General features: G+C 35.3%; 1 non-coding gene across 1 annotated transcript; it reads right to left on the reverse strand.

The window, feature by feature from the left end:
- Window positions 1–1,747: 1,747 nt before the first annotated feature.
- LOC118490005 lies at window positions 1,748–1,853 on the reverse strand. Its single transcript, XR_004888016.1, has one exon. It is a non-coding gene; the product is annotated as a small nucleolar RNA R71 (small nucleolar RNA).
- Between the last annotated feature and the right edge of the window lie 14,150 nt (window positions 1,854–16,003).

Raw genomic sequence — 16,003 nt, forward strand, 5'->3', positions numbered from 1 at the left:
CTTAGTTCCCTTTCATCACTGCAATTGGTCAAACATGAACTATGTCTATGTAGTTCTTTCTAGTTGAATGTTAGCATAAATGTCAAAGCAAAACCGGAAACTAAAGATGGTCATTTGTCTCTAAAATTGTTTACAACCAAAACTTTTCTCTTGCAATTACATTAGTAATCTAGTTTTAAAACCAAATCCAATCAAATCAACTCTTGAACTTTATTTTATTTGCAATTAGATTAATTTAGTCAAAGTTAGATACTCTAGCAAATAACACATTTTCCACAAACTCCCTGTGTTCGATACCCACTTACCGCTATCTATTTAGTTGTATTTGGATTAAATTTGATTGTGACCACGACATCACGTCAAATTTTGGCGCCGTTGCCGGGGAGTAGTGCGCAACGTGTGTTATTTTAGTTCTTTTTAAGTTTGTTATTTTTCTGGTTTACGCGGGGTGTGTTGGTGTGCAGGTATTTACAGGTGCATGCGTACTAGAAGCTCTCACAAGCTTTCACCACTAGTGTTTGATCCGGAAATCGAACGAACTTTGCGAGCAAACAGAATTTTGTTAAGGGAAAATACAATCAGCGGTTCACCAACAACACCAATTACACCGATTACACCACTTCGATACATGGATAGGGATCCACCACCACCACCCACTATGGGTAACCTACTCCACCTTTTACACCAACATCCACTCAACCTTCACCAAATACTACCCTTCTAGCCAATACCACCGAACCCACCATACTTCAAAATGTTACACCAACCAACACCACACAACCCATTACAACTCAAGAAGAACCAACCATTACTTTCAATCCTTCCACCACTATACCACCATTATCCCATTTCTTCCCGGGTGCGGGTCCATCATATTCAATTCATACCATAGCACCAAACTCGACCATTGTCCATGCTACATCATTTAGACCCTCAAACCAGTCGGGTTTCCAATACTCGACTCTTCCATTTGGGCAATCTTCGGGAATTCAAGGAGATGGTTATGATGAGGGATATGAGGAATTTGAGGGTTTTGATGAAGATGGGTATGCTTATGGGGGTGATGGAGACCAAGGAGACTTTGGTTATGTGCAAGGCCAACTTCAAGGAATGCCAAGTGTTGGTGGAGTGCCACAACAACAACTTATACCACAACACATTAGGCCAAGGCCACAAGGGCCACGATTGCAACGTCCGGTACCTTTGCAACAAGTTCGTCCACAGAATGTACAACCTCAATTCCAAAGGCCAATTGAACAACCACCGATGCCACAACAACAATTTCAACAACCCTTGGCACCACAAGGGCATATACCAAGACTAATGGGTCTAGTTCGGCCAAGGGGAAGGTTTGGTGTACCAAGGAGGCACCTTAGAGAGCATGCGAGGGGTATTGAAGCGCATTTTAGGCCGGTGATTACTCATAATCCTTCACCGGTGGTTATTCCTCACAGCAACCAAGGAAGAACTTTTGAAGTAAGAACAAATTCCTTGCAAAGTTTACCGAAATACAAGGGTCTAGCAACGAAGAAGCCTTATTTCCATTTGGAGGCCTATGACTCAATTTGCAATACTCTTGGGAGTCAAGGTTTTTCGGCCGATGATGTTAAGTTGGTCTTATTTCGATTTTCTTTGGAGGATAAGGCAAAGAAGTGGTTCTACACTTTGCCTTCAGCATCTATTTACACTTGGGCGGAGATGCAACAAATTTTCCTAGACGAATTCTACACTGCCCAAAAGACCAATGATGCAAGAAAGGGGTTGAGGAGTTTTCAACAACAACAAGGCGAAATGTTTCATGAAGCCTTCGAGCGCTTTGATATGATGATTAAAAATTGTCCTCATCATGGAATTGAACTTTGGGAGTTGATGAATGCCTTCCACGAGGGGTTGTGTGCCGAAGATGCTCGTGACTTAATGTCAATCACAAATGGCACATTTGGCACGAATTATGAAAATGACGATTGGGAATTTTTGGAGCAAATGGCAATTACTTCAAAGAGGAAAGCTTAAGCATAAAGGAGAGCACAACCGGCCGTTACCCGAACACAAGTGCATACGGTCGAAGATGGTAATGTTCAAACCTCTAACCAAATTTATGATGTTTGTGCTATTTGCAATGAAATAGGTCATGCGGCTGAAAATTGCCAAGGAGTGGTGGAAGGGCAATATGAAGAAGTTCATGCGATACAAGGTCAAGGAGGGGGTGGTAGGAACTTCAACATGAATTCTAACACTTACCACCCCGGGTTGAGAAACCACCCAAACTTTCGGTATGGGAACCCTTCAAATCAAGCTAACCCGAATTTCCAAGGAAACCAAGGATTTCAAAGGCAATATCAAACGGGTCAAAGCTCTTCGGGTGGAAACGAAGTAATGGAGATGTTGAAGGCGATGCAAGTTGAAATGCAACGAATGAATCAACGTGATGAGGTTCGGATGCAAAAGGACGAGGCCCGTGATAAAGCAATTCAAACTTTGACCACCCAAATGGGTCAACTTGCAAGTGAAGTGGCGATATTGAAGAAAGCAAAAGGCCAGTTACCAAGTCACACGGTGATAAATCCCAAAAACATTAAAAGTGTTAATATCAATGTGGTAAGCACCGTTCCTAGTACTAAATTTAATGAAACATTGCTAGCTTCTTCATATCAAGTGAATGCAGGTTTGGAAAAAGATGCCGAAATCGAGAATGATAAAGAGTATGGAGTTCCAATCGTGCCTATCCGAGTGGGGAAACTAAAAATTCCTCATGCATTGTTGGATTATGGGGCGAGCATGAGTGTGTTACCGGGTGAGCTATATGACATGTACGATTTCGGTCCGCTTGAAGATGTAGACACCATGGTGAGCTTGGCGGATGAGAGTTGGAGGCGTCCACGGGGAATGGTTAAGAATGTTATGATTCGGTTGGGAGAATTTGAATACCCGGTGGATTTTCTGGTTTTAGATTATGCTACTACCACGATGGCGTCACAACAAAGGGTGATTTTGGGTCGACCGTTTCTCTATACGACAAATGCTCAAATTGATTGTAGAGAAGGAATAACATGACCGAAAAGAACTGTAGTTGTCATTTAATGTTCAGACTAAGATGATTAGTTACGAGTTTGTTGAGGCGGATGATAGCGGATTTAGTGAAAAGGTGTTCCAAAGAATGAGAAGAAATCACCCACCGGATCGTAAAGAAAAGCATATGGGTTCAAGCAAGAGCGTATTTGATTACCCACCGAGTCAAGACAAGATGGATGCATTTTGCTCAATGGCACAAGGAAGTGGTGGAGATGGCATGAACCGATTCTTTGAGCCACCATAAATGGGGGAGGCACAGTCTGGCTGAAGACCTGAAAACTTAGCGCTGCTCGGGAGGCAACCCGGGGTTTTATATTGATCTTGATGTTTTTATCTTTCTATGTTTCAGGGCCATGGCGACATTCAGGTGTGGGGAAGATGTACGGATATTTGTGTGAAGGTGGTGATAGGAAGTCGGATTGTCTACAACATCGGTTGTGTCAAACTTCACCAGGTCAATGTACTCTTTCCTTAGTCTTGTTATGTTCTTTAGCTTTGAAATTTTGGTAGTTAGTTGTTTGCTTTTGTTTATGGTTGGGAGGTTTGGGGGTGTATTAGTTTGATGTTATGTTTTGGGGTTGGGCTAGTTAGTGGTGTAATGTTCTAAAAATATATATATATATATATATATATATGAAAACATAAAACAAAATATAAAAATAAAAAAAATACAAAAAGAAACTTGGGGTTTGAGAGTATAAGCAAGTGTGATGTTTTTGGTTAAAGCGATCTATTCCTCAAAACCATACATTGGGACAATGTATCCCAAGTGTGGGGATGGGGGAATTTTTTGAGAAATTTTAAAAGTTTTTGTAAACTCAAGCGAAAATTGTCAAAAATTTGAAAACTTGATATGGTTCCACTTGACACACCGACACCCATTCCTAGTCTTTTATTGGTGAGGATGTGAGCCACACATGATTGTTATTGATATTTCATTGTTTGAGTGGCGGTGTGTGTTGTGTGTTAATAGAACTTGTGTGTGAATTCTTGTTAAATCCTAGAGTTAGCATGCTTTTGGAAATAATAGGGGACTTTTAGGAAGCCTCGTCTAGATATGTGAGAGTGCGGGATTGGTGGGTTGGACCTCATACTTTACATATATGAGCTTGGTATTGTGAGGGGTCGGGGTTTGGTCCTTAGAAAGCCATGTTTGAGCCTTATACCATTCGGTTGTGACCCAAACCTACTTCCTACAAAATTTTACCTTTTGAGATGACCCGGTTTAGGAGATTTAGTATGGAGTATTGATGTTCTTGTATATATGGTTGAGTTTGATGTGTTATGAAAAAAAAAGAGAAAAATATGAGAAAAATACAAAAAGAAGTGTTTAGTGCAATAGTAGTTGAGAATGTCGAAGAAGCTGTGTATATAGTGATGTTTGCTTTATTTATTTAGTAGAAATAAAACCGGGTCAAATCAATGAGCTACTTGCATATATGTCCCACCATTTTCCTACCTTTACACATATCCCTGTTATAACCCGTAAGTCCTTCTTGATTCATAAGCATGCTAGATATTTGTTAGGATGAAACTTGATTCTTATACAAGCTTATTGTCGCACACACACACACACACGCATTGAGTGGTTTTGCATTACATGCTAGTAATTCTTGTCACCGAGAGAATTTTGTGAGGGGGGTGTCTTGTGGTACGATTAAAGGTTAGTAAAAGGTCGGCACATTTTAGCTTGGTTTGCATGTTGATCGCTTATGGTTGTGAATAGTTTTGAATGGGTTGCTTGGGACAAGCAATGGGTAAGTGTGGGGATGTGACGGGTGGTCCGTAGGACAACCCTTAAACAAGCTAAAAATACATACATCTCATACTTTATTAGGTTTATTGTTTGAACTTAGTAACTACGAGAGATTTGATGTTGCAGGTGTTAAGGCGCTCAAAGTGCAGGATTTAGGAAGCTTGGATGGATGTGGGAAGATGGCATCATTAAGAGATGAAGAAAACAAGTTTTGAGGGAGAAACGAAGGAAAAAGCCCACTCAGCGCCGTAACCTACGGTTAGGGGCCGTAGGTTACGGCCATCAATGATCCACAAGTGCACTGCCGTAAAACAGAAGGTTCATGCCGTAAAGAACATTCAGAGCCGTAACCTATGGCCCTCAGCCGTAGGTTACGACACCCTATGTTGACCTTGGAGCTGCTGACAGCCGTAACCTACGGCTGGGAGCCGTAGGTTACGCCTCCGACTGATCTCAAAATGTAACTTACACATTTATTGGCCATTTCATGAGGATTTATGGGATCTTATCATGGGTATTCGGTTACGGAAGATGGGGGACGAGTTGGGGGAGTATATTTGAGGCACTTGGAAGTGAAAAACATATCTTATCATCTATCTTTTATCTAGTTTTTGTTGCTTGTGATCTTGTAAACATTAAAACTTTTGTCATGATGTTTGTTCAAGCCATGAGTGGCTAAATACTTTGTGCACATCTTTGGTGGAAGGTTTTGTAAGACTTTATGCTTTAATTCTCTATTTCTAGAATAACAATCTCTTTCTTATTTGAATTGTTTGTTATGGTGCATGATTGATTGTTAGTAAAGTATTGATTCTTATGTTAAACTAATTAGAAACCATACGTTCTTGGTGCCGTTGGCAATCGAGATATCATGGGTATAGTTAGGCTCGGGTAAGGGTTGATTGATCATCGGGTAACAACCTCACGTTCTAGGAATCTGAGTACTAAGTTCCCTTTCATCAATACAATTGGTCATACATGAACTATGTCTATGTAGTTCTTTCTAGTTGAATGTTAGCATAAATGTCAAAGCAAAACCGGAAACTAAAGATGGTCATTTGTCTCTAAAATTGTTTACAACCAAAACTTTTCTCTTGCAATTACATTAGTAATCTAGTTTTAAAACCAAATCCAATCAAATCAACTCTTGAACTTTATTTTATTTGCAATTAGATTAATTTAGTCAAAGTTAGATACTCTAGTAAATAACACATTTTCCACAAACTCCCTGTGTTTGATACCCACTTACCGCTATCTATTTAGTTGTATTTGGATTAAATTTGATTGTGACCACGACATCACGTCAAATTTTGGCGCCGTTGCCGGGGAGTAGTGCGCAACGTGTGTTATTTTAGTTCTTTTTAAGTTTGTTATTTTTCTGGTTTACGCGGGGTGTGTTGGTGTGCAGGTATTTACAGGTGCATGCGTACTAGAAGCTCTCACAAGCTTTCACCACTAGTGTTTGATCCGGAAATCGAACGAACTTTGCGAGCAAACAGAATTTTGTTAAGGGAAAATACAATCAGCGGTTCACCAACAACACCAATTACACCGATTACACCACTTCGATACATGGATAGGGATCCACCACCACCACCCACTATGGGTGAACCTACTCCACCTTTTAAACCAACATCCACTCAACCTTCACCAGATACTACCCTTCCAGCCAATACCACCTTCTCAAAGGAAGAAACAATCCACTCGAACAACCATCCGATCGGTCTACCGACCGACCGGACAGGCTGTCCGTACGGAATGCCAATCCGAACGGTCAAGCCGTTCGATCGGACAACCGTCCGATCGCCCAGCTGTCCGACCCTCCAACACTTGTTCTCCGTTTTACGCGTTGCTTATCGTTATGCTATCGAACTATTCAGGCTAACCCTACTCTCAAGTGCTCCCTTCAATCCATCAATCACTGTGAGTATACTCGATCCCTTTTTGCTTTCAGCACTTTTGGGTGTTACATACGTTACTTATTCTAAATCACAATCGAACACACTACTCAATTATTTCAAACGCTAACCGTTACCGCATGTATTACGTGACTAAATGAATGCTTGTTGTTATGTTTACACGTGGAATGTTGTCTACCTGCCTTAACGACGATAGTACTATAGTTTGGACTCAGCCCCCGTTCACACGGGGGTTGTTAAGGACAATTACTTGCATGGATTACGGTGGTAATCATGTATTGCGAACTGCCTCGGGCAGTCAACCCGCAATCATTGGTATCGATAGATCCATGTCGATAATTTTTAACATGTTTCGTTTTCCTCTGTGTACGTGCTGGTTATGCGTAAACTATTTCGAACTCTACTATGCTATTATCAAACTTGTATGCTCACCTTTACATTTCATGTATTGACTTTATTTTAACGTATGTGACAGGTGTTTAAGATGCTTATCTGCTAGGAAGGCGAAGCTAGAATAAAGGTCTAGAGTATAGTTGTCTGTAGATCTTGCAGCTTGAGTTTCTAGACAAAGATAAACAATTTTTTTTATATATATTTAAATCTGAGTTGTCGGAACCGAATATTTGACTAAATGTTATCTGTAATAATTTGTTTGCTATTTGAGGTACGGTATGGGACGTATTATGTAAATTGAATGGTAATGATAGTTGTTATGGAAACTTCTGGACAATCTGTTTCGCTCAGTGCCATGCCCCGATGATTCCGCCATCGGTTGGGGTGTGACATGTGAATATGTTATTGGTGAAGATAGAAGATTGAAAGTACTTTTCTGGGTTGATGAGCAATCAAAAACAAATTATACAGTGTTTAGTGACATAGTTGGTTTTGATGCTACTTATAAATCAAACAAGTAAGTTTTTTTCATTTATTGTGTTATATATTCTATGCATTATATATCATGTTCTATTTTTTCTAATGCTTTATTAATTTGTTTTTATGTAGATATGATTTGGTTTTTGTACCATTTACTGGGATTGATAATCATTTTAGGAATGTCACATTTGGTGGTGCATTACTTGGTTCTGAGACTGCAGATTCTTATAGATGGCTTTTAAGGTGCTTTGTTAATGCTTTTGGAAATGAGCCTAAAGTTGTTGTTACCGATCAAGATGCTGCAATGAAGAGAGCTATTAAGGATGTACTTTCAAGAAGTAGGCATAGGTTATGTATGTGGCATATATGGGAGAAATTGAAGACAAAGGTATTAACTGCGTTTTATGATATAATAAACTGCAATTTTTATATAGGTTTATTATTGCGTTTTATATATTATACAATAAGATCCCAAGCACTTTTATTAATAGAATTACAAAACAATTGCGTTTTACCATTAATGCATTATGTTTATCATTTTCAATATATTGCGTTTTAAATTATTGCGTTTTATGTTTAATAATTTTATTACTTTTTATACAGGTTGGTCCTGTTTTGTCAGCAAACATTGATTTTAATACAAGAATGACTCATGTTGTTTGGAATGATACTATTAATCCAGAAGATTTTGAAACTGAGTGGCATTCAATAATGTCTACTTTTGGATTGGAAAATCATGAGTGGTTAAAAGATATGTATGATCTTCGATTTGATTGGATTCCCGCTTATTACCATGGAGAGAATTTGGCTGGTCTTATGCGTACTACGTCTAGATGTGAAAGCGAGAATTACTTCTTTGGTCAGATTTGCAATCCAAGATGTACACTTGTTGAATTTTTCACTCATTTTGAGACTGCAATGGATATTCAAAGGCATGAGCATAGGAGGAATGATCATGATACAAGGTATATTCAGTCTAAGACCTGGAGTGACTTTGTATTGGAGAAACAAGCATCAGAAATATATACCAAAACAATTTTTAAAGATATTCAGGTTGAAATTGATGTTGCCCCATTACAAAGTTTATGTCAAAGTCTCATGATATTGTGGGTGATGTTCAATATTATGAAATAAAGGATTTCAAACAGCCATGCACATCTTTGTTCAAGGTAATTTTTTAAATATATATTGTTTTAAACATCTATTGCGTTTTATTTTTTCCATTATTTGTTGCGTTTTATCATTATATGATCATATACTTAAGTTCTGTATTATATTTATTATTCATTGCGTTTTATATTACATTTCACTAATTTTATATAGCTTTTTAATTTTATTTACAGGTTCAATATAGCAAACAAGAAGATGGTTTAAGTATAAGTTGTTCTTGCAAACGGTTTGAACAATTTGGTATATTGTGCCGCCATATATTTTATGTTCTACGGTATGATGATATAACTGAGTTTCCTAGAAGATATGTTCATAGAAGATGGATGAGAGATGTTGTTTCAAACGGATCAAATCATTGCAATATTCGGTTTGATGAAATTGGTAGGAATAGTGAAATTGATAAAGTTTTTAGAGAAATCGTTGTTGCAAATGAGTATGTGGTTAATAGGTTGGTTGGGGATTTAGATGAGTTGTGTCGTTACAGGGATCATATTAAAAGTTATATTGATAAAGCGGATGAGGTTATGGTTGCTGCGCCGCCTCCTAGTCGCAAAGAAAGATTTGCTGATATTGGAGGGAACTTAGAAAAGTCAGATTCTATGATTCATGTCCCGATCAAAATAAGGACCAAAGGATGCGGTGTACAAAAAAGGATCAAGTCTAATCATGAGATTGCAATTCAGAAATTATCAAAGATCCAGAAATTGTGCCGTGTATGTGGTGGAAAAGGACATAACAGTCGCACATGTAAAGATAAGGTTCCTTCTAATGTTATAGGTTCTAGCAATGCAATGTAAGTATGTATACAAATTCTGATATCAATAAGAAAGAAATTTTTTGTCATTGCGTTTTATGATGTATAGGTTTCATCTCTTTTTGTTATTGCGTTTTGTGATATCCTTCATAAATATCAGCTTTTTTTGGTTAATTGCATTTTATGATAACAACAGTATATTGTTATTGCGTTTTATACATAGAACAATATACTTTAAATGGAATTTTTTGATTATTGCGTTTTATTATAACACAGATCATAGATCAAATTAAACAAGAAATGCAAGTGGATATCATAAACATTGCGTTATATAGATGATGATAGTTTTAAACAAAGATGATGTTTTCAAACCACAAAATGAAATAAAAATTACTAGCATGATCAGCATCATGGATCAAAGTTTGTTTCTTCTTCGGATGAGAACCCTAAGCTTCCATCAGGGATTTCCTCATCACTTATCAACTTTTTTTGGTTAATTGCGTTTTATGATAACAACAGTATATTGTTATTGCATTTTATACATAGAACAATATACTTTAAATGGAATTTTTTGATTATTGCGTTTTATTATAACACAGATCATAGATCAAATTAAACAAGAAATGCAAGTGGATATCATAAACATTGCGTTATATAGATGATGATAGTTTTAAACAATGATGATATTTTCAAACAATAAAATTAATAAAAATTACTAGCATGATCAGCATCATGGATCAAAGTTTGTTGCTTCTTCGGATGAGAACCCTAAGCTTCCATCAGGGATTTCCTCATCACTTTCAGATTCAGTCCAAAGTTCAACCTGTGAGACTACTGCCTTTTGAAGCTTCTCTGCAAATTTGCTAGCAGGGTTGTTGATGATTGGTATTTCAGATAATTGTTTCAAAAAATTTATATCCTCACTGGAAGTTATGTCCTTTGGGTCATACATCTCCACGTCACCATCGTCCCAAGTCACTGAAACTTTGAAAGTTTCCTCAATGAACTCCCAAGATGTAACTTGGGCATCTTCAGTTGCAATTTGATTCGGATTTCCAAATCTTTTGTGTAGAATTCTGAACAGTGCGGCTGTCTGATTTGTGTAACAAGCAGGTGGTATACCTATTTCATTCATCCTTCTCAACACATTATCATTGCATTTTTGAAGAACAGAAGCAACGGAATGGTATCTTATTTTTTTTTTCCATCAAGGAATTGAAGAACGAAATTGTCTCTTTTAACCCACCAAACTGATAGTTGTTGATTAGCCATTTTAGGGTTTGTGTGTGTGTTTTGTTGTTGGGTATTGGTGTATTTGGTGTATGATGAGGAATGTGAAAATAGTTTAGGGTTTTTGTTCTTATATAATGGATTGGTAGAGGGTTTTGTATCAAGTGTGTTAATAATAAAAATGACTATATTTTATTTTTTCTTTGAATTGATTGTTCAATCATACGGTATTTTATTAGGAATCCAAAAGGCTTTTTAAGGCTTTTTGTCTAATCAATTTCTTTGTCATTAAGCTATCAATTTTTTCTTTGTTTTATCTACTCTTCATTTATTATTATTTTATTTTATAACATTACGTTTTAGAAGAGTATAATATATCAGTTTTATGATTGTCATTATTGTAATTAAGCTTTTAATTTGTTTTGTGTTATAAAAATAGTAAAAAAAAACTTTTGTTGCGTTATAAAGATATATTGCGTTATATGTTTGGAAATGAATAATTAGGAAACACTTTGTAATGCGTTTTAGAATAAATAACTTATGTCAAACAACAAATAAATAGACAATGTTGAATTATAGCATACTATTAAAATATTGCGTTTTATCATAATAACATTTCACTATATATGTATCCTTTGTTTTAAATATATTATATAAAAATTTTTATTGATAAATTGTACAAATTTTAAATAATATGTTTAAAAGAAAGGATACATGTTGCGTTTTAAAATAACAAACAAATAGTAGCATTCTAAATATATCAACAAAATATTGCGTTATATGAAAATTATCCACAAAGAAAAAACATTGCGTTTAAGTAGAATTTCTAAATCAAAGTAACTAGCAAGATCAAGAAAATACTGCGTTATATTAAAATTATGCTAAAAGAAAAACATTGCGTTTTATAATAAGTAGCATTTCTAAATCAAAGTAAACCAGCAAGATCAAGAAAATACTGAGTTATATTAAAATTATGCTAAAAGAAAAAACATTGCGTTTTACAATAAGTAGCATTTCGAAATCAAAGTAAACCAGCAAGAGCAAGCCTATCTTTAATTCTTTCTAAACTAGTGTCATAAGATTGTTTTTTAAGTTTCGCACTGAGGTCTCGAAACTTCTTTGAGTCCTCAATAACATAATCTTTGAGTTCGTTGATTTCGTGCAATAATATCTTTGCGATGAACTTTCTTCTTAAATCATCAAGTTGTGCGGTCTGCTTGTTGACTTGTTTTTTTTTACCCTTCTTGATAATTGCAGGTTCTTCATATTCCTCATTAAACCCACAATCCCATTTTTCGACTGCTTCACCATAATAACATTCCATATGACGCATACAGAATATACCACAGTCAATGTCGTTATCTTTTGTCCTCCATTTCATCTCCATTCTAACAGGAGCTATTCCCTTTATATCATCTGCTTTTTCATGTCCAACAGATTTAAGGTAAGCTGCCAAAGCATTCCTCTATAGAAAAAAAAAACAAAAAGATTAGGTGGTTTATATTTGTGTTCTAAAAGCATAAATAAGAATACTTACTGTATTTTCAGGCACATCACCATATTTTTCTTTATTTGTGGCTTCTTTCGCACTGTTGTCAATGATGAATATTTGTTTCTCTTCAAGATTGAACGAGATCACAAAGAAATGCTCTGAAAGGAGAATCGGGACAAGGATAATTTTAAAATCTTTTATGCTTTTTAGCTTTGCACCTTGAAGAATTTTTTCAATGTTCTTTGTGAATGCTTCTATCATCTTTTCTTCATTTTCAGTTTCTTCCTTATCACTTGATGTTAAAGCCTGCATAACATTAAACAAATTAACATATTATGCGTTTTATGAAGGTAATAAAACATACAGCTGCGTTTTATAAAACTTCATTCAAACAAAGTATACATTGCGTTTTATGAAAGAAATAAAACTGGCAATTGCGATTTATAAAACTTCATTCAATCAAACTTCAAAAAATTTCATTATACATATATTATTTCTATAAAACAGACAAATTGCGTTTTATATATCTTACCATCATTCGAATAGTACAGAAAAATCTTGGAGTTTTGTTGTCTTTTGATCTTCTTTTTCTTCTTCATTCAAAATATATGTCTAACAATTGATTACTTCTCCGGTGATTTCCAATCCTGGCCTCATTGTTTCAGCAGCATATCTATACAGAAATCCATGATGTCTAATTTCAAAGAGAGTGTCCCTGCAAAAAAAAATAATTAAATTATAATATTTTGTTTTTTGTTTTGTGTTAGTGTATATAAATGATTTTTTACATCATTTCTCCTTCTGCATGGAAAGCATATCCCGATATGTTGTTTTCGTGTGCCGTTCTTGCTTCCTTCATTGCTACTTGTCTTAGATAGTATGGTGAACAAAATACTTCTGGTACATTTTTCTGTCGATCTGGTCGTACCATCTTTGTGATTATTTGTTCTGTTTTGGTTATATCACTTGTTGGTTGTTCTTGATGATCTGATTTTGCAGGTGTTTTATACGGATCTTCTTGTGGGTTGAGGAATGATGTGTTTTGAATTAGATCACTGAATTCCTTTTCAGTTTTATGTTCTTCAATTCTATCAAACATTGTTTGTATTCCAGTAATTTGAACTTCTTTTTCGATTGTTTTATTTTCAGATTCCGCTTGAATTTCGGTTTGTGCAGTGTGGCGAGTAGCATCAACTTCCACTTCATTTTCATCAACATTTGAAGACAACTGAGAAATTTTCAAATCAAAGGATGGTACCTCATCATTTTGAATTTTCTTTTGATTTGATTTTTTTTCTTCTTCATCTGTCTTTTGGATTATCTCCAACATTAATGATGTAGTTTCTTCGCTAAATGATGATTGTACCATTGAAGGGTTTTCAATGTGTGTTTGCAGAATTGATGCAGGTTCATTCTCGCTGATTTTTTCTGGATTGGAGGACTGGACTACAACTGTGTTATCTTCATTACGTTTTGTAGCATCATCATTGCGTTTTACAATCAATGGAGTTGAAATGATTTGATTTTCGGTGTCTTCATTTTGGCTCAAATTTAGAAATCTTGATGGTGTTTCCATCATAGTTGAATAAATATTAACTTTCTTGTGCTTTTTAGCTTGATGGTTGAATTTTTCAATCAATGACGCCCATTCGTTTACTTTGTTATGAACAGTTTCACCATTTGGATATTCTTCAATGATCTCATCTATGCGTGATTGGATGCTTTTGAAAATTTCTTCAAATCCTTTAAAATGATTATCCAAGGCAGTCACAACATATTCTTCATTTGATTTTTTATCTTCAATGTTTCTTCATATTTTCATCGCCACTTTTTGTTGAATGAATGTCAGAAAGACATTCACTTTGATTTTGTGATGGCATGAAGTTACGCAATCGGCATTGACTGTCTACCCACAATTTATCTTTATTTCCTATTGATGGTTTAATGAAGAATTGCCCCCATGATCCTCCACTTTCTGTTTGTGTTTTCTCAGTTTCATTGGTTTTAAGTTGGCTGTTTTGAACATCCTCTTGATTCTCTTGTTCAATCCAGTCTGTTGCAGCTTTAAGTAAGGTGTTTCCATCTTTCATCTCTTCTGAGTTTATATTGATGTTTGGGTGTTCTTCAGCATCGTTTTCATCTTTTTCTTCAGATTCATCTTGAAAAATTTCTTCGTTTTCATTCTCGGATTCAGATGGATAAACATAAAATTCATCCTCCTCATCTTTCTTTTTGTGTTTATTCTTTCTGACTTTTTTCTCTTTTTTCTTTTTATCCATTACAAGATCTCTCCCCTCATTTTGCGCAACAATTTCCAATTCATCTTCAAATTCTTGTAATGTTGTAGAGTCAATTTTATCAAGAGAGAACTCTTCAGTGTTTTCAGCATCGTCAAATCCTTGTTTTTTGTAAGCATATAGTATCTGTATGAATCATTGCGTTTCAAAAAAATAATCAATACTAATTTTGTTGCGTTTTATAATATAAATAGTTGTAAACAACTTACACAACTAATATTTTGTAACTTTACATACATTGCGTTTTACAAAAACATTGCGTTTTACACAAACATTGCGTTTTAATAAAGCATAGATTTAAACAAACAAACAAAAAATATAAACAAGTCATTGCATTTGTAACATTATATACATTGCGTTTTAAACAAAGAATATAAACAAGCAGCCTAAACAAGCATTAAGCAAATATGTAGCAACAATGAAAGATCAGATTTCATACCGTTAACAATGCAATAGGTCCATTGAAGAGCTTGTCATTTCCAAGCCATTGTCTTCTTGTACGCCTTAAAACAGTCAGAATATATTCACACCAATTAAAATCCTGGGTTTTTTTTGTCACTTTTCATCGATGGCAAGAATCTTTGATTAACGTTACTACTTTGCATTGCCTCTGCCATGACCGTAAAAAATATAACCAAGAAGTTTAGTTTGAACGGTCTTCCAAGCTCATTTCTTGATTTTAAATATTTAATCAAGTTGGCCGCATACATTCTCTTCAAAATATATTTGCTGAATTGACCGCGCCAGAATTTAATTATAAGATCAGTTTCTTTTGGCCTCAATTTTCCTCAATCTCTGTTTTTCCATTTGGCATTTGAAATACCTTTTGGATCAATTCAGGTGTGATCTTAATCTTCTCATCTCCTGTATTTATCTGATCATTTTCAGCATCAAAGTTTTTTACCAGCCAATATCCGAATTTGTGTGGAACTGAATGCAGCTTGAATGATAGTATGCTCTCAAACCCTATTTCTCTAACAACTTTCCTTCGCTCTTTTGACAAATTTTCAATATAATCTTTTAGATTATTGACTGCACATCTTATGTTTATTTTTTTTTTCCGTCGTCATCAAAATATGGTTGTTGTTCTAGTTGTTCTTCTGTTTTATCTTTCCTCAATGATCTTTTTGGTTTTGATTCTGCCTTTTCCTTCTTTTGATTTTTTTGTATGTTTCAGTCTTGGTGGTGGATCAACAAAATCATCATCTGATACATTGAAGTGTTTTGGAAACATATATTTTTTTCATGAAATTTGTTAAATGCGTTTTATGTTACCTGAATTTACTTGTTGTTGTTCGGAAGTATGCAGAACTATAGCTCGACTAGAATGTTCATCCTTTGAAACAGACTCTGTATCTTCTACTGAAGATTCTATCACCACTTTCTTTCTTCTCCTTTTTTGTTTTTCCTCTTGTTTTTTTTAAACTTTAAACAGAATAA

The sequence above is a fragment of the Helianthus annuus genome, chromosome 2, assembly GCF_002127325.2.
Source record: "Helianthus annuus cultivar XRQ/B chromosome 2, HanXRQr2.0-SUNRISE, whole genome shotgun sequence".
Taxonomy (NCBI): domain Eukaryota; kingdom Viridiplantae; phylum Streptophyta; class Magnoliopsida; order Asterales; family Asteraceae; genus Helianthus; species Helianthus annuus.